This window comes from Leopardus geoffroyi, chromosome C1, assembly GCF_018350155.1.
Source record: "Leopardus geoffroyi isolate Oge1 chromosome C1, O.geoffroyi_Oge1_pat1.0, whole genome shotgun sequence".
Taxonomy (NCBI): domain Eukaryota; kingdom Metazoa; phylum Chordata; class Mammalia; order Carnivora; family Felidae; genus Leopardus; species Leopardus geoffroyi.
In genome coordinates, this window is record NC_059328.1 from 54,116,423 (window position 1) to 54,130,208 (window position 13,786).

General features: G+C 38.9%; 1 protein-coding gene across 1 annotated transcript in view; it reads left to right on the plus strand.

Annotated features, from left to right (window-relative positions):
* The first annotated feature begins 767 nt into the window (after positions 1-767).
* The window catches only part of LEPR (leptin receptor), a 139,037-nt gene continuing 126,018 nt past the window's right edge, over positions 768-13,786 (plus strand). The window contains exon 1 of the mRNA XM_045477713.1: positions 768-864. The gene's annotated coding sequence lies outside the window, so the exon portion shown is untranslated. The remainder of the gene's footprint in view (positions 865-13,786) is intronic.

Genomic DNA, 13,786 nt, shown 5'->3' on the forward strand with positions numbered 1-13,786 from the left:
CAGATAGACCTTCCTTTGACTCTTGGCTCTGGAACTATTTTTAAGTGTCTGGAATTCTTGCGGTAGACAGTAGTTTGCTGTAAAGTTGAGTTATGCTGTTGAGAAGTGGATGGTGGTACCACCTGTGCTAAAGTAGTAAAAGGAAAGAGGTGAGCTCTGACAGATTAGGCCAGGTAGGGTCTGGTTGAGAATTCTCATGATAGGTTCACAAACCTGGTAAAAATAAAAAAAATACTCTGCCATCATGGTCCTGACTTAGGTAATAGAGAAGATAAAGCCACATCCCGGTAGAAGAAATGATAAATATGTGATTTATAAGATTATTTTTACCTCTTTTCATTCCCAAATATCTTTCACACCTATTTGATGATGCCTAGAATTCTGGTTGAAACAACGTTCTACATTATAGAGCGAAGGAGAAGATTTTGATTTAATAATGAAGCATTGTATTATGTCTTAAAGTATAATTAGCCAATGAATTAGCCAACTGATTTAGGTTCCAGCCCAATTTGGAGAAGAGGAACAGAATGTTGGTAAAGAAAAGGGCCCAGTGATTTGAAAGGAGAGTGTTAGGGTCTGAGTGTTTATGTGCCCCACAAATTTATATGTTGAATGTCTATGTTACCCCAATGTGATGGTATTGGGAGGTGGGGCCTTTCAGAGGGGATGAGGATTAGATGGGACCATGAGGGTGGGACTCTCATGAATAGGATTGTGTCCTTATAAGTGTCACAAGAGGGTCTGTTTTCTCCCTCTCCCACATAAAGTCACAAGTAGAAGTGGCCGGTTTGTAACCCAGATGAAGGCCCTCAGCCAAACCTGACTATGCTGGCACCTGATCTCATACCCCCAGCCTCCAGAACTGTGAGATATAAATTCCTGTTGTTCATAAGCCACCCAGTCTATGGTATTTTGTTTTAGCGCCCTGAGCTAAGACAGAGGGAAAGAACCCCAGAGAGTCAGTAAGAAGGAAAAAAAGAAGGACGCACTGCAAAGACATATTTGGTCAGAGCCACTTGAGGACAAGTAGAACTGTGTATTAAGGTCCTTGTCCCAGGCCCCGTTCTACTTGGTGAGGTTTAAAGACCTGTGTTTATTTAATACAGACTTCTTACAAAGGATCTCTTTCCCCAGAGGATGTGCGAAGCAGCGTTGCTATAGTTTCCACAGAATCTCGGTATGTCAGAGCAGGCAGGATTTTGATGATTATGTATCTGAACACTACAATTTTACAAACGAGAAAATTAAGGCACAGCAAGGAAAGTAAAGCTCAGAATTATTCAGCTGGAAGAGATAGAAATGGACCTACCTCTCAGAGCTCACAGTTCAGGACACATTTAATAACAACTGCATTATTAACTAATAAGAGTGATAATGATAATGCCTACCATTGATGAAGCGTTCATTACAACCAGGCATAATTCTAAGTACTTTATGTGCATGGTTTCTTTTATGCCTCATAATAACCCAATGAGGTAGGTATCTCCTTTATATAATAGGAGGGGCGCCTGGGTGACCCAGTTGGTTAAGTGTCTGACTCTTGGTTTCGGCTCAGGTCATGATCTCACAGTTTTGTCAGTTCAAGCCCCACGTTGGGCTCTGTGCTGGCAGCATGGAGCCTGCTTGGGATTCTCTCTCTCCCTTTCTCTCTGCCCCTCCCCCATGCATGCTGTCTCTCTCAAAATAAATAAAATTAAAACATTTTTTAAAATAAGAGGAGAACAGAGCACAGAGGGGCTAATAAATTTGCACCCAGGGTTACCTGTAAGTAAGTGACAGAGATAGGACACATCAGAAAGTAATTTTCAAAGCAACATCTGGCATACACCAGGTCTTTTTCCAAAAACATCCACCTGATGAAAGGGCAATACTGCATACCTCTTCATTCACTCAGACAAACAGAAAATGGGCTTAAAGGACATGTTTCTTGTTCTTCCCTGTGTTCACCATCAAACTCAACCATCCTCTTCTTCATGCCAGATGGACATGAAACTACAAATCCCCTGAAACAACTGGGGAGAGAGTAAAAGAAAATTAGTAGCCGCTACTGTATTCTAAACAGCCAACTCCCAGGAATATTGTCCTGAAGATTTGAGTTGAAAAGAAGAAACTCAACTCTTAGTGGATGGGTACTTAATCAGTTCAGATGGCTTAAAGATAAATAAATAAATAAATAAATAAATAAATAAATAAATAAAAGCTCAGGAGAGTGGGATTGTGGAATTGTGTGAGCAGGCTATGTTCACCATGTAGAGCACAGGCAGTTCAGACAGAGGGAAGTTGACTAGGATTAGGAACTAGACTTTGGAATGAGAGCAGTGGCAGTGAATCTACCCTTCGGTTGCAGATGTAAGAAAGGTAGTCAACATCCATACCAAGAGATGACAAGTAGGACCCAGGGGAGATCCACCCAGCCTATGCTATTGGAACCTGGAGCTTGAATAGGTCTTGCCTTGTTCAAGAAGTAGAGAAGAGAAAATCAGTTAGAATGGTTTCTTGCGTGGAAAAAACTGTGCAAACAAAGAAAAAAAAGCAGTATCAGGAAGATTTGGAGGAAAGAGTACACATCTCAAAACAAGCTACTCTAGGATCCAGAGGACTATTTAAGAGATAGTTTGTCATCCTCAGAAAAATACAGGGAGATATGGTATCTGTGTGCCAGGAACAGAAGCACTTCGGACAGTGAGCTGGATGGAGATGAATGTATTAAGGAGGGACTGCAATAAAGCTAAATGTAATGGAAATAGGATAAAACATTCAAAATTTCTAGAAACAAACTAAAAAAGAATAGTGGGCTCTGAGGAAGCCTTGCAATAAATGGTAGTTTAAAAGGAAATTACAGTTCTTCTCCAAAGAAGACATCCAGATGGCCAACCAACACATGAAAACATGCTCAACATCACTCATCATCAGGGAAATACAAATCAAACACAATGAGATTCTGACTTACACCTGTCAGAATGGCTAATATTCACAACTCAGGCAACAACCTCATGGAGGTCCCTCAAAAAGCTAAAAATAGAACTACCCTACAACCCAGCAATTGCACTACTAGACATTTACCCGTGGGATACAGGTGTGCTGTTTTGAAGGGGCACATGCACCCCCATGTTTATAGCAGCACTATCAACAATAGCCAAAGTATGGAAAGAGCCCAAATGTCCATCGATGGATGAATGGATAAAGAAGATGTGGTATGTATATACAATGGAGTATTACTTGGCAATCCAAAAGAATGAAATCTTGCCATTTGCAACTATGTGCATGGAAGTGGAGGGTATTATGCTAAGTGAAATTAGTCAATCAAAGACAAAAATCATACGACTTCACTCATATGACGACTTTAAGAGACAAAATGGATGAACATAAGGGAAGGGAAATAAAAAGAATATAAAAACAGGGAGGGGGACAAAGCATAAGAGACTCATAAATATGGAGAACAAACTGAGGGTTACTGGAGGGGTTGTGGGAGGGGGGATGGGCTAAATGGGTAAGGGGCACTAAGGAATCTAGTTCTGAAATCATTGTTGCACTATATGCTAACTAATTTGGATGTAAATTTTAAAAAATTAAAAAGAAATTTAAAAAAATAAAGGAAATTACAGTGGTGCCTGGGTGGCTCAGTTGGTTAAGCGTCTGACTTCGGCTCAGGTCATGATCTCTTGGACTGTGAGTTCAAGCCCCATGTTGGACTTTGTGCTGACAGCTCAGAGCCTGCTTCAGATTCTGTGTCTCTCTCTCTCTGCCTTTCCCCCCACTCTGTGTGTGTCTCTCTCTCTCAAAAATAATAAATAAACATTAAAAAAATTAAAAGGAAATTACAAAATGCCTACAGGTAAATGATAACGAAAGCATTTTGTATCAAAATTTGCCGAAAGTAGCTAAAAGCAGAGGAAATTTATAGGTTTGAGTAGATTTTCTGAACAAAAAATAGAAATACTGAAAAATAAGTTAGCAAAGGTTTTTAACTTAACCTAGAAAAAGAAGAGTAAGCTAAAAGAAAAAACACCACCATGCAACAAAAAACAAGAACAAATAATAAAGATAATACAAAACAGAAAAGCAATAGAGAAAATGAACAATACCGAAATATGATACTTTGAATAATAACCATCACAATACTAACAAAAAGAGCTAATACTTAGCACTGACTGGTACTGTTTTAAGTGGTTTATTCATGTTAGCTCCTAATCACCACAACAGCCCGGTGAGTGGCTTGTCAAACATTCCACAACTAGTTAATGGCAGAGCCAGGATCCAAACCAGAGGGTCTGGTTTACTCTTCAGAAGACAGAAAAACTTCTAGCAAGCCTGATGAGGAGAAAAGCAAAGAGAAGAAGAGGCAAAATACACAATAAAAAGGGTGAGAGAAAAAAAAAATAGTTTCAACAGCTAGCTTATAATTCAGTAGATTTGTATTTATTTTCCAGGGCTGCTCTAACAAAATACCAAAGTCTAGGTGACTTAAAGGACAGACATTAATTTTCTCACCGTTGTATTGTGGACAATAAAAAGAAGTCTAAAGTCAAGGTCTTTCTCAGTTTGGTTTCCCTTGGCTTCTGTCCTCAGCTTGCAGATGTCCGCCTTCTTGCTGTATCCTCATGTGTTGTTTTCTCTGTGTGAGAGCACACGTGCTGTCATATTTCTCTGTGGATCCAAATTTCTTCTTTATATAAGGACAGCAGTCAGATTGGATTAGGACCTACCCTAATGGCCTCATTTTGACTTAATCACCTCTTTGAAGGCCCTGTTCTCCCAACAGAGTCACATCCTGAGGTACTGGGTGTTAGAGCGTCAACGTATGAATTTTCTGGGAACACGATTCAGCCCATAATAGCCTAGAAAAGTACATTTCTGGGTGGGGGTGGGGGACTACTAGCCTAAGGTAAAGCAGAAAATTAAATACATTAATAGCAGTATGGTTATCAACCTCCCTCTTTTACTCCCGCACTCATCAATGAATTGAAACCTTGTTGGTTTTGCAGGTGAGCTCAAACACATTAACCAAGAAACAGAAAATCCTGGTATTATGTAGTTTTCCCAGAAAAAAAAAAAGATAAGAAGCAGTTGACCAACTTATTTCATTCTAAATGTAGATAAAATAAGTATAAAAAAATTATAGGCTTCATGTTCAAAACATAGCTACAAAAAACCCAAACAGTATACTTGAAAAAAAACCCAGCAATGTCAATAAGACATTATTACATCTTTAAAAAAATATTATTTATTTTTGAGAGCAAAGAGAGAGGGGGATCTGGGGGGTGGGGAGGAGAGAATCCCAAGCAGGTTCTGTGGTGTCAGTGCAGAGCCTGACTTGGGGCTCAATCTCATGAATGGTGAGATCATGACCTGAGATGAAATCAAAAGTCAGATGTTTAACCGACTGAACCACCCAGGCACCCCAAGACATTAATACATCTCAATCAAGTTCAATTTATCTCAGAATATAAACATGCTTTGACTTTGGAAAAGTCTGTTAATAACATTCACAGCAACCAATTAGATTATAAAAATGATTTTATCATCTCAATGTATATAAGAAAAGCATTTGATAAAATTCAGTGTCTGTTCATATGCTATCATTATTTTTTATTTTTTTAAGTAATCTCTACACCCAATGTGGGCTTGAACTGATGACCCCAAGATCAAGAATTGTATGCTTTATTGACTGAGTTGGCCAGGCACCCCCTCAGTATCTGTTCATGATTGAGGAGAAAACCTCATATAAAATTAGAAATAAAGGGAATTTCCATAACCTGAGAAAAGGTATCTCCCCCAAACTTACAGCAAACCATACTTAATGGTACAACTTTAACACATGATCTTTCAGGTATTTGTGTGTGTGTTTTTCTTAATTTTTAAAAAAAGTTTTTTTAAGTTTATTTATTTTTGAGAGAGAGAGAGAGAGAGACAGTGCAAGTGGGGGAGAGGCAGAGAGAGAGGAAGACAGAGAATCTTAAGCAGACTCTGCCCTGTCAGCATGGAGCCTGATGGCGGGTGGGGGGTGGGTGGGTATTAAATTCAAGAAACTGTGAGATTATGACTTGAGTGGAAACCAAGAGCCAGATGCTTAACTGACTGAGCCACCCAGGCTCCCCTGGTATTAGTTAATGCTACAAACAAAACAAAACTAATAAGAGAATGGAAAGTATTAAGTATTACAGAGAGGAAATTACAGCTGTGAGAAATTCATATGATCATTTACATAGAATACCTGTACAATCTAGAGATACATTACTAAAATTGATAAAAAAAAGTTTAGATATGTTGTTGGTAAAATGTAATACACAAAAATCTATTGTATGTCTATGCAACAGCAACAAAAACTTAGAAAATAGTTGAAATAAAAAGATACAATTTGATTTACATTAGAAATTTTATACACATACACAGGCATGCACAAACATACTCCTGGAATAACCTAAAAAAACCATATCTTTGTGGAGAAAATTTTAAAATTCATTAATAGAAGGTAAACCATATATGTGAATTAAATAGACTATCTTGAAGATGTAACATCTACTCAAATGAAACAACATATTCAATGATATTAAAGTAAAAATCTAGGGGCACCTGGGTGGCTCAGTCAGTTAAGCATCTGACTTCGCTCAGGTCATGATCTTGCATTCATGGGTTTGAGCCCTGCATTGGACTCTGTGCTGACAGCTCAGAGCCTGGAGCCTGCTTTGGATTCGGTGTCCCTCTCTCTCTCTGCTCTTCCTCTGCTTGCTCTCTGTTTCTCTCTCTCTCTCTCTCAAAAATGAATAAACATTTTAAAAAATTAAAAATAAAAGTAAAAATCGAAAAATGATTTGTGCTGTCCTTGAAGGCTTGAGAGAGCAAAGTTTGAAAGCTGGTTTTAAAATTTATGTGGAACACTGAGGGCCCAAGAATGGCCAAAATAGTTCTGAAAAAGAAGAAGCAAATCTTATTATGATGTTATATTAAATAAGAAATGTGATTGGTGCAAGAACTAAGGGACCGATATACCAATGGAACAGAACAAATTTGATATATAACAGAAACTAGTGGAAAAATGGAACGGTCAACAAATGGATTGAAATTATTAGAAAAAATGGAATTGGACCTCTACTTCACAGTAAACAAATACTGATTCCATATCTAGTAAAAATGTAAATGTGGAAGTCAAAGCTAAATAAAACTTTTAGAAGAAAGTATAAGAAAATGTCTATGGGGCGCCTGGGTGGCGCAGTCAGTTAAACGTCCGACTTCAGCCAGGTCACGATCTCGCAGTCCGTGAGTTCGAGCCCCGCGTCAGGCTCTGGGCTGATGGCTCAGAGCCTGGAGCCTGTTTCCGATTCTGTGTCTCCCTCTCTCTCTCTGCCCCTCCCCCATTCATGCTCTGTCTCTCTCTGTCCCAAAAATAAATAAACGTTGAAAAAAAAAAAAAAAAGAAAAAAGAAAATGTCTATGACTTGAAATAGGAAGATACTATTTGAACAAAATCTAAAGATCTAAAGAGTACAAACCATAAAGATTGATGAATGTAATTGCCTTAATTAAGAATTTCCATTCATCAGGAGACGCCATAAAGACAGCAGAAAGGAAAAGAAGTGGAGAAGGTTTCACATATCTGTGTGAGTGTGTATCTGGCAAATAAACTCCATAATTAGTATTCACAATATACAGTATTTATACAAATCAATAAGAGAAAGACAAAACCATGAACATAGACTCATGAACGATCTTGGAAATGCAGATTAAAACCACGATGAGATACCATTTCAGGCAGAAGCCAGATATTCAAGATGCTGGCAGAGAGAATGAACTTGAAGTGGAGCTATATTCACTAGTTAGAAACCACTGGGGTTTAAACTCTTTATTTAAAACTTAGGCTGAAATTCCAGCCCCGTCACGCACTGTTTGACTTTGAATGATTTGCTTAACTCCTCTAAGTCTTACTTTCCTGAACTATAAAACAGAGAGAGTAATGAGAAAACACATGTAAAGCAGTCAGCACATTGTCTGGCATATAGAAGGATAGTCACTGCATGTTCATTGTTATGTAAATATTATATCTAGTGTTTGTTGTATGGTCACTGTGGGCGGGGCACTGCATTGGGCTAAGTGCTTTGTGTGTACTATTATCTCTTTTAATCATACACATTGTCATTATATTCATTCTACAAATGAGGAAACAGGCATAAGTAGAGATGAGAGAGCCAGGACTCAAACCCACATCTCGTGGGCTCTGAAATTTACATGTAAAATTCAGCTTCATTATCTCCCACTGTTACCACAGAAAGCATCTTACGTAGATATAGATGAGCTTCAAGGTCACTTACGTAAATCCTTCATCTCCATCATATGCAGGCGCACACACACACACACGCACACACACACACACACACACACACACACACAAGCTAGACTATTTAGTTCCCTTTCTGGTTAGAAGTTGTGTCATTTTTCAGTATTGTTATAAAAACAGATCAGTAACAATAGATCCTATAGTGCTTCTATTGCCCATTTATACAGTCAGCCTACAACATTACTTATAAAAATGTTCTTTTGGAGCCACTGTGTGTCTCTGAACATTCCTGCAATGCCATCTGTACAGAGTGTATCTGAGAAGAATGAGGGTGGAAAATAACATAATGAAGCCTAGTGGGAAGCCCTTTCTCTGAGCTAAACTGGAGGTTCAGATGTGGTATTATGTTTCCGAACTCTGTTCTCTGAAGCTCCATTTTGGAGTCTTAGACTTACAAGGGACTTTAGCAAATACCTTAGTTCCATCTTTTCTTTTTTGCCAGAATCACTGACAGTATTCCTGATAGTTCTCCCATGTACCATAGTTGGGGATGGAGACACAATCTCCTGGGAGTTTTAATTTCTGGACCCCACCAATGGTTAGGTAGCACATTCTTCTGTCTTCAGTTCTATAACTTTCATTCTCTGATGAGTTCTGCCTTTGAAAGCAGCATAGAATAAGTCTATATTTTATTCATGACAAATTGTTAAAATTTGAAGACAACAATCAAGTTTCCTTTGTGAGACAGGTTTCCTATGTGAGAAAATCGGGTCATATTTTGTGCTCCATTACAACTACAGCGTGTAGAACAGTGTGGGAAATAAAGTAGGTACTCCTGAAATGTCTTGATGAATGACTGAATGAGTTTTCTCTTTTCTACACTAGCAGCCTCAGAGTCCTGAACAATTCTTCTTGAGGCAGGGCTTCCAAATTTCTCATAGACCTAGTGATCCGTCCATGAATATGGTCTAGTTTCTTAATATCTTTCATAAAGTGACTGCAACAGAAGATTCTGTTTCTTTGAATATGAAACATGAAATGTGACTCTTTTCAAATGTGAGCTCATGTGGTTGGGGACCACATGTCATATGTAAAGAAATAAATGAGTGGTTGAATGAATAAATGCTTAAAGGCTACTCCAGGTGGTTATGGTGTTACATTGGACCCTGCCATGCTTGACCACAGCTGGTTGGGATTAGGGTACATAATATGATTTTATTTGGGCCAATTAGATTCCTCTCCTGGGAATTTGGAAGTTCTGTCTCTAGGGAGAGAAGTTGAAAGGCCCAGCATTGAGGCTAAAGGTAGAGGCATGTGTAGGCACAGCCTCATGGAGTAGAAGCAAGAGAAATAGTGTGGGTCCATGGAGAGAAACACAGAGGGAGAGACACATTCCTTGGCTGCCTGTGAACCACATGGTTTCCCAGTGCCTGGCTCCACTTTCCACTAGGGTCAGCTGCCTTCATTCTGTGAGATCTCTGAATCCTTAGCATAATCCCTGTTCCACCTTTACAGATGGACACACACACATATGCACACACATTGCATAGAACAGTTTATTTGACCTAATATAACACTAATTCGTTTTTATTTTTAATTTTTTTTTCAACGTTTATTTATTTTTGGGACAGAGAGAGACAGAGCATGAACGGGGGAGGGGCAGAGAGAGAGGGAGACACAGAATCGGAAACAGGCTCCAGGCTCTGAGCCATCAGCCCAGAGCCCGACGCGGGGCTCGAACTCACGGACCGCGAGATTGTGACCTGGCTGAAGTCGGACGCTTAACCGACTGCGCCACCCAGGCGCCCCAACCTAATATAACACTAATTCTTGACTCACATTCTGCCTTTGGACAACTAAAATACCTAGATCTTTTCCCATGAACTGCTGTCAAACTTGTTGCGTAATAGGGTTTTTAGAACGTTTGTTCATTCACCCATTCATTCTACCACAGTACATTAAGTACTATATGTGAATATACTTTCTATCATTTAGCTATTGGCCTGTCAGTTGTCACTTTTTGCTGCTGACAAGGACTGTTGCCTCTAATAATCATCCCTTTCTATTTACCTCTTACCAACAGTGAAATGAAAAAACAAACAGGTTGCCAAATACCAAGCTGTGAACGGTAACAGCAAAATAAAGGTTCTTAAGCTCTTAGTGTGGGCACGTGCAGGGATGATGCAGTGCTCAAAGTACATGATGTTTACTATATCTATTTTGCCTGCAAAGAGAACATTTTGCCTGCTTTTTGTTTTCCTTTTAGATTCTGGGTTGTTGAAAGTGTAGTAAATAAATATTGGGTAAGTCGAGTGTTATGTGTATATATATATATATATATGTATACACACACACATTTCACGTAAGTTTCTATCTAAATATATGTACATAGCTAGGGAAAATGAAATAAGGTTTCTACCAGAATCCAACAGTGAAGAAGATTCGATGACATTTAAATAAATAAAATTGGTTAGATTTCTAGACTGGCAGATGTACTTGGGACTTTGTCTCTCTAATTATGCATCTTGAATAAAACCAGAGATTAGACATGGCCATTCATGGCATTCTTAATTCATCCCTTCCATTCCACTCTTACTTCAATCAAATTAACCAACCTTTAAACACGTGCTTTTAAGCTGCCTTTCTCCAATTCCAATGTGTATGCCTTCCCTTGGTCCTCGTCCCTTGTGGGTTCAGTTTTAGGGGTGAGAAGGGACATGAGGAAGAAGGCACATTTTTTTTGCTGTAGTCCAAATGCCAGTGTGATAGCCAAGTTTATACTTGGTCCATCCTCTGTTTTCATGAGCAATAAAAACGGTATGGCGCTAAACTAAGGGATTTGAATCCTGGCCCTGCTACCTCACGCCATACTTTCCCACAGCTCTTTTAATTTCTTTGCACTTCAGTTTCTATATATCTAAAATGAGGTTAGTACTACCAACTTACAGGAATTGCCGTGAGGGTTAAAACAATCAATGTCTATAAAATACTCATGTAGCGCCTGGCACGCAGTAAGTGTTCAATAGATGGTAGCTTTTATTGTTGTTTGTATTAACTGTGAGATTCTGCTGTCCATGACCCCAGAGAGAGATACAGAAAACAATGTGCAAGGCAGAGGACCGAGAGAAACATTTCCTAAGAGCATAGTACATTTTCTGGGAATTCAGATGTTAGTTTGAAAAATCTTAAAAATTTGTCAGTGGTAACATAACTTCTTTAAAGGCCTGTCCTGAGGATGAGTGTTCCTAAGAGTCCTATCTCAGATTTCTTTCTCTGTGAGCACAAACTCCCTCGTGCTTCTTAAATTTCTGTTTTCTTGGTCGAGAAATTCTATTTTCCCTAATGCACCATGGGTTTTCTCAACTTTCCCCCTTCTAATCCTGGGAATTTCAATCTGGGCTGTGGTGAGAACGGTATTTCGGGGAAAAGCACATGAGAAATGACAGTTCTTCGGAGTGAACACTGTGTTTTAAGACCCCAGAATAACTGTTCATCCTTCTTAGACATTTTGTGGGAAATGGCCTATCCTGTGTGTGTTTAATGCTAGAATCTAGGAAAAAGTTCTTACTAGCCATCTGCCAGGCCCTTCATGGCCGAAGTGCTTGTATTTTGCCCTCGGCCCTCTTGGATGACTTGGAAGTACCTTCCAACCACCTTCCTGAGTGAGTTTCCTTAGACTTCAACTAAGAAGTAGAAAGGACTGTGAACAGAGAGTTGATTCCAAAAGTGTAAATAATTGATCAGGTTTGTGGAACACTGGGCCAAACTTGCAGGGTGCCTGAGGAATCAGATGCCCATTGATTTTCAATAATAGGTACAACACTATTGGGGGAACAGGGGGTTAGATAGACCAAGTGATCACCCACAAAGTGATGACTCTAAGATAAAAACTGGGGGCACCTGGGTGGCTCAGTCGGTTAAGCATTCAACTTCAGCTCAGGTCATGATCTCATGGTTTGTGACTTTGAGCCCCGCTTCGGGCTCCGTGCTGACAGTCGGAGCCTGCTTGGGATTCTTGCTCTCGCCTTTCTTTCTGCCCCTTCCCTGGTTGTGCTTTCCCTCTCTCTGAAAATAAGTAAATAAAAATCTTAAAAAACACACACACAACACTGTTGGCTAAGCAATATACGGTTGTGCATATGGTTGTGCAAAGTGTTTCCATATCCTTACCTAAAATAAGTGCTGTCGTTGGCCTTAGAAATTTGCTGTTGCTAGTTCAGGTGTGAAGGGGCTGGTGTTTGTGATATACTTAAAATCTCTCTCTTTTTTTAGATGTTTATTTATTTTGAGAGAGAGAGAACCGAGGAGGGGCAGAGAGAGAGGGAGAGAGAGAATCCCAACTCACAAACTGTGAGATCATTACCTGAGCCAAAATCAAGAGTGAGACACAACTGAGCAACCCAGGTGCCTCACGTAAAATACCTTTATTGTAAATATTATTTACAATATATTTATTTTCCTATATATACATACTATATCAAGTCGGTTAAGGGAGTTATAAGAAGAGGCTCCATTTCCAGCTAACAGGTTTGTGTGTCTATTTGTTGTTAAATTGTAAAACTTCAGAAAAATCTCAAATGCTCATGTTTCTCTGAAGAAAGATGAGATTTCTTAGTGAATATCCCACTAAGTAACTGACTGTTAAGTAACCAAGCATCATCTTTCTGCTGTAGTTTAAGATTTCAAAGAGAAATGTAGTCAGGTATATTAATGTAATTCACTCTCTAACATTGTCTGCTAGGCGAGAGCCACTCTCTTCTCTGATCGACTGTCAGGGGAACCTCAGGATATCTCTGGTGTAAAAAGCAAACATCCTTTTTAGCAAATAGCTAGATATTATGGTAGGAAGTATGTAAATCATCTTGCTTATTTTACCGTCCATCCGGGCAGAGATTGAAACATTGTGAGCTGGGAACATTGAGTTTCCTTTTACCTGTATCTTTGCCTTTTAGAAGGTATCTGTTAGGAGTCGTTAAGGTAAATGGATTGCTTCTAAAACTGTGAGCTGAGCTATAGGGCAGCATTTCTATTTACTTAGCTTTTTTTTTTCTTTTTGTATTTGCTGTTGAGAAAAACGGAGTAGGACCTAAGCTGTTCATTCATTAAAGCATATAGTTTGCTTAGAATCCTTTTTAGTTTAGCTGAGAATACTGTTCATGGCTGTTTCAAAGTGTATAGCTAGATAATTTATAAACTCAGTTTCATGTCCGTTATAATCTACTTATTGGTGCTCCTTTCTGTACTGTATTTACCAAGCTCAACCATAGTTTATACTTCTAATGAGAAAGATTTGCATGAAAAAATCTTTTCTATGCACAGGTAGGGGTAGAAGATACATTTTCTTCTCTCTCCTTTCCCAAAGCACCCAAGCTCCAAATTTCAAGATCATATATTCTTTCCCCACTTCTAATCTAATATTAAATCCTATTGATTTTGTCTTCATATTTTTTCTGTTTATTCCCCATTTCCTGTCACCATTGTCATGATCTTAGCTCAGGTGTGTACTAGGCCTTA